Source organism: Priapulus caudatus, unplaced genomic scaffold (assembly GCF_000485595.1).
Source record: "Priapulus caudatus unplaced genomic scaffold, Priapulus_caudatus-5.0.1 Scaffold14, whole genome shotgun sequence".
Lineage (NCBI taxonomy): Eukaryota > Metazoa > Priapulida > Priapulimorpha > Priapulimorphida > Priapulidae > Priapulus > Priapulus caudatus.
Genome location: NW_014577075.1, coordinates 306235 through 316903, shown reverse-complemented (window position 1 = coordinate 316903; position 10669 = coordinate 306235).

Below are 10669 nucleotides of genomic sequence, written 5' to 3'. Positions count from 1 at the left end.
GTGGCGAAATAATTTGTCTGCCTGACACGACGATTTACATTTACTTCTCTCGGCCGACTGACTGACACAAACCACCTAGCGGGAAACCATGGTTGCTCACCACCGGTTGCCTATTACACCACAAGTCGACCGGAACACATTCAAGCAGGGCACGCAATTACCAACTAGTAAGCGGTCGCATATAGCTGACAATACCATATAACTGGGCGAACACGCAATTTTCCCAACGTAGCTTACACCGGGAGGTCTTCCCGCATGCATTCCTCATCACCACCACGTACGCGGGCGCACGCGAATAAGGGTTGCGTGCTAGATAATCTGGATGTGCGTGAAACTATTTCCTAGTTCCTAGTTCCGTATTTTCAAAACTAAGTAAGTGGACTCTTACATTACATTCAAACTCTCCACAAGCTAGAGTATAGCATGTGCACCATCCACAACCTGTTCCACATCTGTTTCTATAGTGAAATAAAATTGAACTACTCGGCTAATGGCGATGCTCTCAAATAAGGAAATCGGTGTAAAAGAGGAAATGGGTCTAAAAAATAAGTAAGTGGATTCTTACATAATATTTAAACTCTCCACACGCTAGAGAATAGCACGTGCACCATCCACAACCTGTTCTACATCTGCATGTGGACTTTTACATCACATTTAAACTTGTAGTAGAGAGTTTAAATGTAATGGTAGAGTCCACTTCTTATTTTTTAGACCCATTTCCTTATTTTTAGACCCATTTCCTTATTTCAGAGCAGCGACATTAGGCGAGTAGTTCACTTCTATTTCATACAAACGTGTAGCTCAGGTTGTGGATGGTGCACATGCTATACTCTAGCTTGTGGAGAGTCTAAATGTAATGTAAGAGTGATAAGGAACTAGGAAATACTTCACGCACATATAATATGGAGCGAATACAAAATTTAATCTACTACGAATCTTCATCTCCCGAAGGCAACTAACGTAATGCGGTATGCCCACGCGAACGCGCGAACGTGCGTACGTACGTACGTGCGTGCATGCTTGCGTGCGTGTGTATTAGTTGGTTGCTCACCTCTCACCGCCGCACACGCGCAACAACAAAGGAAACTCCCTCCCGCCAGCCGCGGATTGAACGAGCGCCGCCAGAGAGTCCAGACTGCATGCGTTCAATATATACAAACCCGAAACTAAAATCGAAAGTAAAAGCTCCGCCGCTCGAAGCTGCCATAATCAATATACTCGACATCGCCGCCTAACTCTGACGTAGTTAGTCTTAAATTACTATATAAGTGAGCGGATTGAAGCCAGGCTCTGGAAGCGCTAGTCCGAGAGCATTATAAATGAGCGGGGCTGAAACTGGGGTAGCTCTAGAACTGCGATAACTATAAATATAACCCGTCGAGACCTTACTCTGAAAGTACTCTATATGAGCGCGTGTGGGCTGAGACGACATGCACACTCACGCGCTCTAATCATTACGCCTGGGAAGCGTCTCCCTATTCACGCCTCCACGTTCTAATCAGCGACCCCTTTCACTGCGCGAATATGTCCTGTAGAGGGAACTCGCTGAGCCATCGGTCAATATTGATGAACGCGAATGTATACGTATATATATAGTGCAGCTCCCTCGGTCCTCAACTCTACTTTACAATGTATAAGCTTATTTGGTGGAAATTCGGAAACTTCCGAAGGCGCTCCTGAAGTTGCTGACCGCAGACCGATGGCGTGGCCGTGATCCCGGCTGTCACGGTGACGTCACACGGCGTCCGGTGTCTGCACGTGACATCGTCACATCCTCGTGATCCGCTCTACCGCCATCCACATCCCCATACCTCCTCCTTGCCTCCCACAACATCCCTGGGCTTTACCTCCTCCTTGCCTCTCTGCACATTTACATACTTCCTTTCCACCTCCCCGCGTATCAACATGGCTCTGCTCATACTTCCCACTTAGCTTCCTGCCCCTCCACATCCCCATACCTCATCCCACCCCTCCACATCCTCCACATCCCCATACCTCATCCACCGCCCTCTCCACATCCCCATACCTCATCCACCCCCTCCACATCCCCATACCTCATCCACCCCCGTCAAACATCCCCATTACCTCATCCACCCCTCCACATTATTCCCATACCTCATCCACCCCCTCACATCCCCATACCTTCATTCACCCCCTCCACCATCCCCATATCCTCATCCACCCCCTTCCACATCCCCATACCTCGCATGCCGCACCCATCCAAGTTCCCATACTCATCCACCCCTCCACATCCCGGCATGACCTCATTGCCGACCCCCTCCGGACTATCCCCATACCTCGATCCACCCCGCTCCATCAGTCCCCATAACGCTCAATCCCCCCCTCCACATCCCCAGTACCTGCATCCACCCCCTCCACATCCCAGTACCTCATCCACCCCCGTCCCACATTCGCATACCGTCATTCCAGCCCCTCCAGGTATCCCATTACCTGCATCCAGCCCCTCCACTCCCATACGCTCATCCACAACCCGTCCAGCACGATCCCATACCGTCATCACCCCCTCCAACATCCCCATAACTCATCCTCCCCGCTCCACAACTCCCCGATACGCTCATCCACCCACTGCCGCACGATTCTCCACACATCCCTCTTACGTCCTTCCGGTTCTTTAGTTTGTACATCGCGCAGTCCTCATGTCACGAACACTCCATTAGCTGGGTTTAGCCTTACACGCTGGTTCATTTTCGCCACTATTTTAATTCGAAAATGTTCATGCTGCAACTACAAAGTGAATAATGGGCTTTACACGCACCGTTAATGCAGTATAAATTGTCGATAGGCAATTTGCGCGGGCAGTTGAAAAAGCATGTCGCCAACCTCAGTGCCGGAGTGCCGGCCGACACGGAATATGATATATCGAACTTGGGCGGACCTCGCGCACCAGCGAAATCGGCTTAATATCAAGAGCTAATAAAACCTCTTTTTAGCTCTTGTTATATTATAGATCAATATCTATCCGCGACGTTTAATTCAAATTTCCGCATTAATGTGCTGAAGAGAGAGAGAGAGAGAGAGCAGAGAAGGAGATGAGGAAAGAGATGAGATAAGAAGAGGGAGAGAATGAGAGGAGAGAAGATAGAGAGAGATAGTAGAGAGAGAGGAGAGGAGATGAGAAGAGAGGAGGAGGAGAGAAGAGAGAGAGAGAGAGAGAGAGAGAGAGAGAGAGAGAAAGAGAGCAGAACAGAGAGAGAACGCCGAGAGTGGAGAGAGAGATCGACGGAGAGAGAGGGGAGGAGAGGAGGAGAGAGACGGAAGGAGAGGGAGAGAGGATGGAGAGGGAGAACGGAGAGAGAGGAGGAGCAGAGGGAGAGAGAGACACAGAGAGAGAAGAGAGAGAGGAGGAGAGAGTAGAGAGAGAGAGAAGAGCACAGAGACAAGACGAGAAGAGACAGAGACAAGACAGAGACAGAGACAAGAGACAAGAGACAGAAGAGACAGAGAGACAGAGAAGACAGAGTAGAGCAAGCAAGAGAGAGAGAGAGAGACGACGAGAGAGAGAGAAGAGAGAGAGAGAGAGAGAGAGAGAGAGCGAGAGAGAGAGAGCGAGAGAGAGTGACAGTAGCTATGAATTCGATATTAAACGGAATCGCAGTTTTGCGCCATTGTCCGTTATCGCCAAACGCCAGATTTCTGACGAGCGCAGTTCTCGTGCGGCCAAGCCGTCACATACGCCATTAAATAGCAGCCAGCTATCGTATATAGATAGCGTCCAGTAAATCCACAGGCACTTGGGACAGAGTCCGCCGCTGCGAGTGTGATGTGTCGCCATGATAATGATAATGATAATATCAGGAGTAGATAATAGAAGAATCTAATTATCATAATTATTAATAAATATACTATACTAAATATCTAATTATTATAAGAATAGAAGAATCTTCTATTATCTACTCCTGATATTATCATTATCATGGCGACACAGCACACTCGCAGCGGCGAGTGCGGGAGCGTTCGGCGTTAGTTTTTATGAAGGAAAGTTGATATACAGTGACACAACAGTGGAATTGTAACAGAGGGGTACGGTAGTAGGGCCTATTTGTGAATGTGCGTTCATATTATTTTCAGTTTTTACTGACTCTGTCCCAAGTGCCTGTGAGTAAATCGCCCTTTGTGAATCTCGCTGACTCGCGGTACACGCATTACCACTACATTACGGCCTTCATCGCCACCTTACCCGAGTGATAGGCATGAGCACTGTGTGCACAGCAAACCCGATACCACGAGCAGACCCGATTCCCAAAGACACCGTGGCTAAGAAGTTTATGGAACCACGACTCACGGGCCGGGGGAGCCGGTCGAATAGACGCATGCAACGAGACAACATCGACAACAGAACCAAGAACAAAACAAGCTAAAAAAAACAAACCAAGAAAACTAGCTGAATCGAGAACATAACGTCGACGTGCTAAGCGTAATAGCGTGTCATACCGCCACTAGGGTCCCTGTACCTAACCCTAACCGCCACACTTCGGAGAACGATCTGAACCTTGAGCTTGGGGGGGGGGCAGGTGGAGAGAAGTAATAACACGCGCGTGGCTGTATCAACGCATTATTGCTGGCTGCAGGCATAAACCGAAATTTTATACAATCGTAATATGCCATTCAGGAGCAAATCCCGAAACATCGCAAATTCTCATCATCAAAAGATAGTTCTACTGAGTAGAAAGGGTACGTAATTTTCTCCTGATTACAGGTGGCTATAGTTCCGTTTACCACCCCGGCTGCACTGTTCGGACTCATCTGCTGTAACTGATTCATTTGGCAATCGCATTATAATATTCAACAACTGCATCGCATCGTTTAGATGAAGACTGCATTAAAATCAAGATAAAAATATACCATAGCGGAAAACGATCAACCACAAACCAAATATAAATGCAAAGTTTTTATCCAAGCAGATTGTTAAAATGCACGAAACAGCACTCCCTGGCGAACGAAACATTTGCGGGAGTAGCTTTATCGTGACGACGCAAACTCCCAAAACAGTGTTTTTTTATTACACATCGTGAGGAACCGGGTATTATATAACTAGCTATAGCTCAAATGCGAATAAAAATTCCTTCAACTACTTAGCATCAATAAACTTTCTAAAGTGCATTTCGAATGCTATTGTCCATTCCCCTTATTCTTCACTTTATGGCCGGTCAATTGATGTCAAAAGTTCACAATTATGCACTAGCTATCAACATAATAATAGCTACAGTGAGACATACACGTACCTGCACACATGGCTCACATACGGCGCCGCTCAGTTTCACATGAACTTTCTATGCCCCTTCATTTATTATTTTTATGCACCCAATTTAGGACTGCACGATTGGCGCTACTGTCTTAGACAATATTAGACAAAATTAGACAATAAATCTCAACGACTTTGTATCCGTATAGTCAGGTCAGCTAACACGAATGACCTCGCCCAAGTGAAGTGAAAATCCCGGGTAGAATAAAGTATAAACTCCGTAACAGAAGTAAGAGGATAGACTCTTATCCTAGATATAGATCCTAGCCCTGATTCCCGACTCTAACCCTAACCCTAAATTCTGTCCCTACCCTTAATTCTTACCTAACCCTAACCCTAATCCTAAACTAACCCTACTCTATAACTGACGTTTGGGATTTTACACTCCAGCCAAAATCTCTAGTTGACCCTAACTGTAGAACGAATGCGCATCACATGGAGTAGTTGGATCCTTTGGTACATCGCTGATTGCGTATCAGTAAGGCAAACAAGGGGCAGTACGCCTTTGCAGTAGTCTACAAATACCATAAACAGACACGAATATGCCTACGCTGCACTCATACTTGCACTAATATCCAAAAGATAAGAGCATGGATATATTACACTAAAGGCAAAGAAGCTAAGCAGTAGAAAGATAAATAAACTACTGCCATGCTACAAACGGCACGATGTGATGCACTCATGCCCTGTATTATATTTACGCATTTTACTAGAACATATTTTTAAATTTTCCATATTTTCACACCCTCGGCTCCAGTATTATATATATATATATATATATATATATTCCTGATACAATGGAGAATTTAACAAACTGAATCAGTCATAAACAGACATATTATATATTTATTTATTTATTTATACTGTAGTGTAGTACATAAGTATAATTTCTAATATAACATCTAATATCGTATAGACCTAAACCGCTATAGTGGTAAATTTAGCTGCAATTAATGCCTTTTGATGAGAGGTAACCTACAAGACTGTCAATTGAAAAAATACACTTGAATGCAAATGTGAAGGTTCATGCTGCATTTTAAGTTGAGAGCTATCCGATTGCATTAATTTCTGTGCAATACTTTTGCTATAAATCGTCTTCCTAAAAACCCAACACGTGATGCAGTTACACTTAATGAGTACATGTATCTGCAAAACGCAGCTAGGTTACCTAACACCTAACTTTCCCTTTGTAACTCTTGTCAAATTATTTGAATTCAAATTGAAACAATTGAAGCCTGTCACAAATCTGGCATTTTTAAACAAATATAACATTTTTAATCATGAATTTTCAACATTGCTGGGAGCTGGCAACAGGTTATGCAAGATGAACACCACTGTCACTTTTCAACGAATTTCCAAGCGAGCCTATTGCCAAGCCAGCATTATTTATTGATACGACAAGCCACATCACAATTAAAACTCTATTTTAATGACTTCTGTAAAATGCCACCTGGTCAGGATTTTACTTTTTACGCTCTGTTTAGAACATGAATTTGGAAATTAAAGCTATTCTGTATATTAATCACATAACTTTAATGATGTATTATTTCATCATCGGTCATATTATTGAAAAGTAATGATCGAGTCACCTGATTGTTTGAATTAATTAAATAAACACATGGGGAAAATAATGTTGGTTGCTAAGTGGACACAAACATGCATACCGGTACATGTACATACACCATATGTTGCACCCCATTATTATTTTTGTCTGCATTGGCTCATTAAATTTTAACCGCATGCAGGTAGAATTTGGTAACTAGTAAAAAAGAAGGTATTGTGATACCCAATCGTACACAATTATTGTGGTGTTAAAGTTTACACTGTACATGTGCACTTGGATTGCAATACATCTGCAACCACAGACAGTCTCGCTGTTTAATAAATTATATAAAAACAAATTATTGGGGCTAAACTTGATTAATTATAGTGCTATGCATTTTTCCATGCTCATAGCAGCTACACGAACTTGTTTTTTTGTTAAGTGAATCATCGCTTTTTTTGTTGATTTTGTTTTTGTTGTAATCAACTAATCATGTATACTTGCCAGCACATGGTCTTGCCCAGTTAAACAGATTGTAATTAGTATATCATTATAGGTTACATAACTTCAGTGATAACTTCAATAACCTATACCACCACTAGCATTTAAAGTTAATTTAAATACACACTACACTGTTTCAAATCCATTTCGTTAATCAACTTTTGCAGTGTTTTTAACTAATTTGTTTTTACTTGATATAGGTAACCGCTGTTTGCCTTAATTTATTATATGTAGGTTGTGTTTCGTGTTACATATCTTACTATAATCTCACGAAATGATGCATTAACACTATAATTACGTAGCAGAGGTTTATTCTGAACTCAACTATAGTCTTGCGGGATCTCACCCAAATCAACAAGTCAATTACGCAACAGGTTGGAATGCGTAACAAACTGGAAAATTACCCGTCTTCTTGAAACAACAGTTACTCTCGTAATCACGATGATCTTAATCTAGAAGTGCATAATTACCTTCATGCATTATTTTAATGGCTATCGTAAACTTAAAGAGAATTATTATATGGATTATCATTATTAGAATCACGAGATGTGTTACTGTTAGTATGGTGATTGCTTACCTTTTGAACTATGGCTCACTATAGTTGTTTCGTTCTTCTAAATGTGATTATAAGGTGTGTAATTGCGCACACCTGTGTTCCTTTTTACTGCAGATGTGCTGCTCTCACGCAGTCCTCATCTGAGCTGCTCGATACACGCAGTTGCCAGTCAGTAGCCAGCGCAATCAATACACACGATGAAGTGATGCAAGGGTGTCGCGTACGAACGATAGCACCAATATCTCACGTAACCGTCCAGTAGGCAGGCAGCAACTGAATATGTATACCACTACAGCCACCTAAACAGTAATATGGCTTGAATCAAGAAAGGAGACTTTTGCCGATCTCACTCTGATGAGTAATAGCAGTCTTTCAGCGTGATTACACGGTATTCCACTAGCAAAGACGGCCACCACGTTGTACACAACCGGCAAACTTTATTGAGCCCTCACGGTGCAGCCGTGGACGCGCTGGGGGTTGACGAGACGAGTGACGAGGCTCTACGGGGAATTCGGAATCGAAATAACAGGTGCACACAGGCTGGGTAGCTACGTCAGGGTTCCGCTCCACGATACAACCTTTACATGAATGTTTTTCGCTGTGTAATAGAGCAAGACTGCGCGATTTTGACAGGTTTAACTCACTACGCATGTACAAAAGCGTAGTTACGTATGTACGTGTACGCTATAATTGCGGCGCCATTTTGAAAACGTTTATGAATATCAGAACTGAGGTAAGTGGGAATACGGCTACAAGTATTACATGTAGGATGAGGAGGAGCAGTGACATACCTGGTTCGCTCCTGATTCCATATCTGATCGCAATATCGCGATCATATCCACCCCGCGCCATAACAGCAATGAAGAATCCGCTTACAGTAATGAATAGTTAAATTGAAATAGCTAAATTGAAATGTTAGCAGTGGCGTAGCTAGGATTTTTTCAGCGGGGGGGGGGCACTGGGGGGCCTTACATTTTCGTGGGGGGCACAATATATAACTTTTCTTTGTATTATACTGTTCTAACGGCATTGTTTTTAATTCAATTTTTTTTTTATGAAGCATGAATTTTCGAGGGTGGGGGGGGGCACCGTGGGGGGCACAGTAAATTTGGTGGGGGGCTCGTGCCCCCCAGGCCCCCCCGTAGCTACGCCCCTGGATGTTAGTTAAATGAATAGTTAAATTGAACAGAGTGGCTATATGCCCGGCAGCCGGCATATATCTGAGTCTGGGCACGATCTTCGATTTCCTAAATGCTCGGCAGTTTTAAATTTTCAGCGTTATCTCAAGTAAAACAAGGGTTAGGGTTAGGGTTAGGAACTGCCGGGCATTTAGGAAATCGAAGACCGTGCCCGGCTGCCGGGCATATAGCCACAGCGTAAATTGAAATGTTCTTAAAGACATGAAAATTGCTTATTCGATAAACAGCAGGTGCGAAAGACGATTTCCATCATCGAGACACTGAATCACGACTCAATGGTCAGAATATAACACAAAAACAGAGTCCTGAGCAGAACGCGGTAGGCAAATTCGCCTCATATATACCGTAAACAAATAAATGCATAAAATCGCTGCCAGACTATATAGACGCCGGTCTCCATGATTGTTGTTAGCACACGCAGTGGCGCCCCTGCAATATGCCATGTCGACGTCACGATGGCGTGTTGCACGCGAGAGAGAAAACCACAGGCGTTTCTAATGTGTAAATATCCGTTGTAAACTCATCCGAATGATATGAGGGCAACTGATCGCGCGCTCCGATGATGAACTGAAAATGAAAATGTAGAGTTTCACGTAGGAAAGTCACCCCGTACACGTGCAAGTTTTATGCATGGGGATATTGATTTAGGCGTTAAAAAGTTTGCTAATCCTGTTACATTAACTAAAATAATTGATGACGCAACTCTAGCGACTGATGAAAAGATTTTTCGGGTTTTTGTTTTCCCCAAAGGTGTGTAAATTTCCAACGCGACGACCTAATAGTTCGTAATTGCTCTAATAACGGTTTTGCGTGTGAGTGCACTTGTGCGCGCTTGTACTTATAATGATAATAATTATTTCATAATAATCTAAAAACGCAAGAGGACGGCATAAACGCGTCCATCCGCCTTGTGTAGTTACAATCCTCATATCACTCCTTACGGTTTGCGGTTTGCCTGCGAAATATAAAACCTTAGGCGCCCTACTGCTATAGTTAACCATATAAGAAAGTGCGTAAATTAATTACGATTTTTTGTAAGTCGATCCCCTTCTATATAACGTCTTCTGCGTCTGTATCGTGCCATCCTTTATACGCGGTTGCGACCGACTTGAAAATGATTCTAACAAGTACGTTTCGCCCGAGGTTGTTTGCAGGTAAAGTAAATTCTCGAATCAGAAGTGATACGTGAAGATTATCGTAATCCTAACATCGTACTGATTGATATTTGCTTGAGGCTTTTTCATTATTACGAGCATAACACGTTTTAGCATATATTTAATTATGTGCAGGCGGAGGAAAATTGAGTTACTTTCTTTTACACAAATTTACTTAGATTTCGAATACGATCTAATGGCCTGAAACAACATGTGGCTATTGAATAAAAAATACACGAAACATTTTACATGGCGCCTGGCAGTTTAGTGGTGGCAAACGCGCACGATAAACGCACACACACACACACACACACACACACACACACACACACACACACACACACACACACACACACACACACACACACACGACGAGAGAGACGACGACGACGACACGACACGACGACGACGACGACGACACGACGACACACGACACGACACACGACGACACAC